The sequence below is a fragment of the Lissotriton helveticus genome, chromosome 12 (genome assembly GCF_964261635.1).
Source record: "Lissotriton helveticus chromosome 12, aLisHel1.1, whole genome shotgun sequence".
Taxonomy (NCBI): Eukaryota; Metazoa; Chordata; class Amphibia; order Caudata; family Salamandridae; genus Lissotriton; species Lissotriton helveticus.
The window spans coordinates 573,931,974-573,937,973 of NC_136073.1; positions in this window are offsets into that span (position 1 = coordinate 573,931,974).

Below are 6,000 nucleotides of genomic sequence, written 5' to 3' on the forward strand. Positions count from 1 at the left end.
ATAACGTTATCACAAAGAAATACTTTAAACCTGACATTTTAAGTAAATGTCTCATAAACAAGGGTTTAAAAAAAAAAAATGTTATGAAATTTTCAAGTCAAGACACAGAGATCCATGTAAAGGACTATCTTGCATAGTACCTCCATACACCTCAAAACTTTTTGAAGAATTCTTCTTAGCAATGATTCTTGAGTGGGAAGCTTTATAAATGATCTTCATCCCAGGTGGTGGGATTCAGATTATCAGGGCACCTTTGGCGATGTATTCTGGAAATGGTTCACACCACATGTACCCAGAAAAGTGATTTGTTTGCTAAAAGCTGCCTTCTCCAGATGATTTTACAGCATTTTTCTGATGTGATACCAAGTTTAGAGTACACAGGTCACAATCCTTTGCATTTCTGATCCTTTTTCATACCATGCACATGGCCAGTGCATCTGTAGGTGGTGGTCCTAAAGGTTTGATGGGTCTACTTTCGCATTTTTCTAGAATAACATGCAGTGCTTTGTCTGGAGTAGTTCCGGCTGCACAGACATACGCTCCTAACTTTTCAATGTCACTAGTGGATTCCTTAATCATGACTGCGGAGCTGCCATGTGGATTAATGGGTTGATCTTGCATGGCTACTCCAGGCAGGAAGAGCAATTTAAAGAATGTTAGGTTCTTGGAATGGCCAGTGCTTTCATCAGTTAAGATGTCAGCTGACCTTGTGGCCCGATGCGTAGCTAATAAGGTCTGCATTCAAACAGTGCCTTGTTTTTCTAGGGTTTATACCTGGAGATGACAGAGCTACCCTTTTTAGGTTTCGCCTCGCCGAAAGCTGCGCAAGCAGACTTTCGCGAAGGCGAAAAACTTTTGTTTAGAGTATGCTGTGTGTAGTCCCCCCCCCCCTCTGTTCCATTGGCTAGCTCCATAAATGGAGGCTAGCCATTGGAACAGACATCTGTCCGTCATTGCCGGAGCAGATTCGTGGGCGTTCCCGTGATTTTTACTCATCCCACCCCTTTTCCTATGTCATGTGGCTGTGGGCGTGTTTTTTTTTGTTTTTTTCTCACAGCTTTGTTTTCGCCATTTCGGAAGTGTCCTTTGCAGGGGTGGGTTGCGCGATGTCCCGCTGTCCGTCCCCCCCCCCTTCCTCCCGCTGTCCGTGTGCCCGTTCCTGCCCCCCCCCCCGTTGTTCGTGGTCCCGCCCCCCTCCCGCTGTCCGTTCCGCCCCCCTTCCGCTGTCCGTGTGCCCGTAGGTGCTTGTTTAATACATGAAGTGGAACTTGCTTTTATAGCTTCATGTTGCGGCAATGGGGATTGCTAAATAAATAATACACTACAGTCACAAATATACGTGCGCATCTTCTGACTCTAGTGCACTGTATAAAGATTAGAAACACTTAAACTTCTCTCCCCTAAAGTACGTTTTCCAGCAGCCCCCGGACAGACCCCCTTGCTGCCTCTGTTGACAGTGTGAGGGAAGGAATGCCGGCTCTCGGGTTACAACAAAAGCCTGTGATATCACCAGCGCCGCCTGGAATGGCTCTGCCTGCAGGGGGTGTGCTCTGGGATGGGATGGGGCGTTTCCTCAAAGGCTAGTGAAAGCTGCCAGGAGAAAGTCTGGCCGAATTTCTGCAAGACGGCCCGGGTCGTACATACCAGGAGCACCTCAGAGCATGCCGGTCCCCGAGCTCAGGACAAGACAGGAAAGTGGACATTGCCAGCCGGCAAAAGAGAGCTGGTGAAAGAGAAGGTAGCTGCAGAGGGACCGCGAGCTGCTCAACGTAAGTGCCCCTGGACCATTCAAAGCTTCTGACTGCATGTGGAATTGGGGTGCCTTTGTCGTCCTTTATTCAAAATCGTATTTTTGGGGGAGAGTTGCGATTGCTGACGGGCTCACGTGTTTTATAAACTCAGCTTCTAGATCTTTCAATCATTTATTTATAGGGCTCTTTCTGTCACGGACTGGAAGCTCGTAGCGCTAAATAGCACATGCTACTTTTACCCAATGCACCAACTAGGATTCGAACCGTTGACCTTCGGTTTGCACACACAGACATGGGGAATGTTTGCATCAATCCACGGATCCGTTTTAGCTGCTGGTTTTCCAGATTCAGATGAGAGCCACAGTAGCTCATATTCTGTTCAGAGACAGATGGGCTGGGGAGTCCGGAGAGCAAGGATAGTTCCGGCCGACAGGCGGCGTCCTGTCCAGCGCGGGAGGGTGCGCCACCATGGCACCCTGGCACCCACCGCCGCAGCGAGCTCTGCTCTGGCTCACCTTTGGGATCCTGTGCTGCGTGCCCAGACCGGTAAGGGGGCAGCTGATGGCGGGTGGTGGCCCGGGGCACTGCTGTTAGGAGGTGCTTGTTTGCCGACTCTGAACTGCCTCTCCAGTGGCATTCGGGCTGTACAATGTGTTGTGTTGTGGGTGACTCTGAGCAAGATGTAAGGGGGGCAGAGTGGCATGTCGTGATCGTGCCCTCCGAGGTTGTCATTAAGACAGGCTTGCATCATGTGCAGAATGTAACCCTGGGTTTGGCATCATGGCCCCCTGGCAGAGTTCAGAGGTGTTTAAAGGAGAGGATGGAATGTACCAAGGTCTTTAATGACTTGTCATTAAGTTAAGATGGCATGCCCAAAGTAAGCATGGGTTTGAATGAGGGCACCATGACATGTGTTGGGTATTCCTCTGAGGTAGGCATTACGTGCTGAATGTGTCTTTCCAGTTGCCATAAGGTAGGAAGCCAGGTGCTGAGTGTTACTCTGAGGTTGGCATTAACGAGGAATGGCATACAAAGAGTGTTTTCTGGGTTTGACATGGGAGTAGGCTGGCATGGGCTGAATGTGTCTGCGTGGCTGGCATAAAGGGCATGTGCTGATGGCGTCTTTGCGGTTCGTGTTAAGATTGTGTCACTTGGAATAGCCACAGGACCGGCTGGTATGTGATGAAGGTGACTCTGGGGCTGGCATCATGACACCGGTGTTGCCCTGAGTTTCACGTCATGACATCATGTGACGCATTATGGGCGTTTAGGGGGCATTTTAACTAGGCAAGGAGGAAATGTGCCAGGTGTGTCACAGGTGTGAGCTACGTATTAAAGGTAATGTCGAGTGTTTCTCTGACGCTGGTACGAAGGTCAATCAATCAGTCAAATAACTTTATTCGCATTTAGTAAATGCATAAAAGTACAAGTAGTTATCACAGTACGAATTGATCAAGGAATAATTCAAAACAGCTAAAAATTAATTGTATACATTTTCCTTTTAAAAGATATCAACATTTATATGCATCCACATTACTGGAGCAAGCAGCTATACATTTACGAGAGGAATATTTGCAGTAATCAATTTATGATGGTAACACCCTCACGTGTGGTTTGTTCAGAATAGCCAAGCACTGGAAACATGGCTGTGCTTGCTTCCCTGCCCCCTGGCTGTGCTTGCTTCCCTGCCCCCTGGCTGTGCTTGCTTCCCTGCCCCCTGGCTGTGCTTGCTTCCCTGCCCCCTGGCTGTGCTTGCTTCCCTGCCCCCTGGCTGTGCTTGCTTCCCTGCCCCCTGGCTGTGCTTGCTTCCCTGCCCCCTGGCTGTGCTTGCTTCCCTGCCCCCTGGCTGTGCTTGCTTCCCTGCCCCCTGGCTGTGCTTGCTTCCCTGCCCCCTGGCTGTGCTTGCTTCCCCGCCCCCTGGCTGTGCTTGCTCCCCCTTCCCCTGGTTCCCCTTCCCCTGGTTCCCCTTCCCCTGGTTCCCCTTCCCCTGGTTGTGCTTGCTTCCCTGCCACCTGGTTGTGTTTGCTTCCCTGCCCCCTCGCTGTGCTTGCTTCCCTGCCCCCTCGCTGTGCTTGCTTCCCTGCCCCCTCGCTGTGCTTGCTTCCCTGCCCCCTCGCTGTGCTTGCTTCCCTGCCCCCTCGCTGTGCTTGCTCTCCTGAATGTGTGTGGCTCTGGGTGGGTGTGTGTGGCTCTGGGTGGGTGTGTGTGGCTCTGGATGGGTGTGTGTGGCTCTGGGTAGGTGTGTGTGGCTCTGGGTAGGTGTGTGTGGCTCTGGGTGTGTGTGTGTGTGTGTGTGTGTGTGTGGCTATGGGTGTGTGTGTGTGTGTGTGGCTATGGGTGGGTGTGTGTGGCTATGGGTGGGTGTGTGTGGGTGTGGCTATGGGTGGGTGTGTGTGGCTATGGGTGGGTGTGTGTGTGTGGCTCTGGGTGGGTGTGTGTGTGGCTCTGGGTGTGTGTGTGTGTGTGTGTGTGGCTGGCTCTGGGTGTGTGTGTGTGGCTGGCTCTGGGTGTGTGTGTGTGGCTGGCTCTGGGTGTGTGTGTGTGTGTGGCTGGCTCTGGGTGTGTGTGTGTGGCTGGCTCTGGGTGTGTGTGTGTGTGTGGTAGTAATTGCTGTCTGCTGAGCTCGTCCGTAAGGTACAATAGGTCTCACATTTGCGAGAGATTAAGCTAATGGCAATGTAAATGACAATGCCATTTATTTATTTGTTTTCAACCAACACATAAATACAAATTTTGTCATTTACAATGCCAATAGCTCTAAATTTTCCAAAGGCGAAACCATTGCATTGTAAATGCTTGTTTTATGATTGCTTATCAGAGCATGGTCTGATAGAAGCATGACAAGATAATGGTGCAAGTCAGTAGTTTGGTCTGGAGCAAACAAACGTTTCGGTGCTCCAGACTGAGAATTTCACAGAAGAAGTGTGTACTATCCATGCGTTCCAGCCCTGCCTTGAGAACTAAGTATTTTATGCCAGCAATATTAACCACTTTCTCCAGATTTCACTGGGGTTATGTTGAGGTAAGGCAGAGTGGTGCAGATTCCTTCATCATCACCACCACCACCACCACCACCCTTTAACAGTGTCCCTTAAGGCTCCATAACCACTAGCGTTCAGATGCATTTAATTAGTTATAAAGTGCCACTCATACCAGTGTAGGGTGTCAAAGCACTTTGTATCACACACAAATTACACAGAGACAATCAATCATACGTGTATAAATTAGCGTAAAGGAAATGTTACATAAGACATAGGACTACAGGGTATAGGAGTCACAAGTCATGCATATTGGTAGGCAGCATTGCTAAAGAGTGCTTGGGTCCCAGAAGCACAAACTCAGAATTGAATCTGAAATACCATAGTTGGGGGCGCTCTTAAATGAAAACAATAAATTCCTACCCAGATAAACCCTGTTTGCTACATTAATATCTGCTTTAATCTGTACTTTGCTGTGCATGCAGTTCTTTGATGACCGTTCTAAATTCACTGTTCTATTTTAGGATTTTAATTTATGAGCTGCAAGTACCAGAAAAGCAGTAACCCACTAACCCATTTACATTTTATGCACTTTGTGTCCTGCATGGTAGGCTTTCTTTGCAGTGCATATTAACCCTTTGCTACCTTGCAATGAGTCAAAACTTCTTCCACTAGACAACTCAATCTCTCCAGCAAGAATATTAATCACTGGAGTTATCTTGACATTTTTATTGTCTGGAATTGCTTGAGGCCAGGAATGTGTCAGAGAGTGCTTTTAAAAGCAAAATAAACTCTGACACACAACCTCTCTGCTTTGGTCAGGTATCCAGTGCGATCGCACTGCCCTTGTGCCAGCCCTGTGTTCTGCATTTATTTAATGTACTACATTCAAATGCACATTTACAGGGGACATTCTTCCAGAAAGGAACATTTTGGCCTCAGTGCTCAACCGAGAGGGGAGACTTCAACCCCTCAGCCAGCAGCCAAGCGCAGGTCGTGGTGTAGTGTAGTTCCTATATTCCCAATAGGCTCTGCGCATTGGAATAATATATTCAGCAGTGTAGACGTAGGACTGAGGTTATCTAGGTCTCTACTGACTATATTTGACTTAAGGTTTGCCAGCTAGCTCAGAGGTCACTAGAAACTTTCTCGAATAAACGAGGAGGAGTTTAACCTCCCTGGATAGACAAGAAGGGATTAGCTTCTGACAACCATAAAACATGACAACTTTGCTCTCCCTGAATAAGAGTGTATCTCTAGAGTCGTGTGAA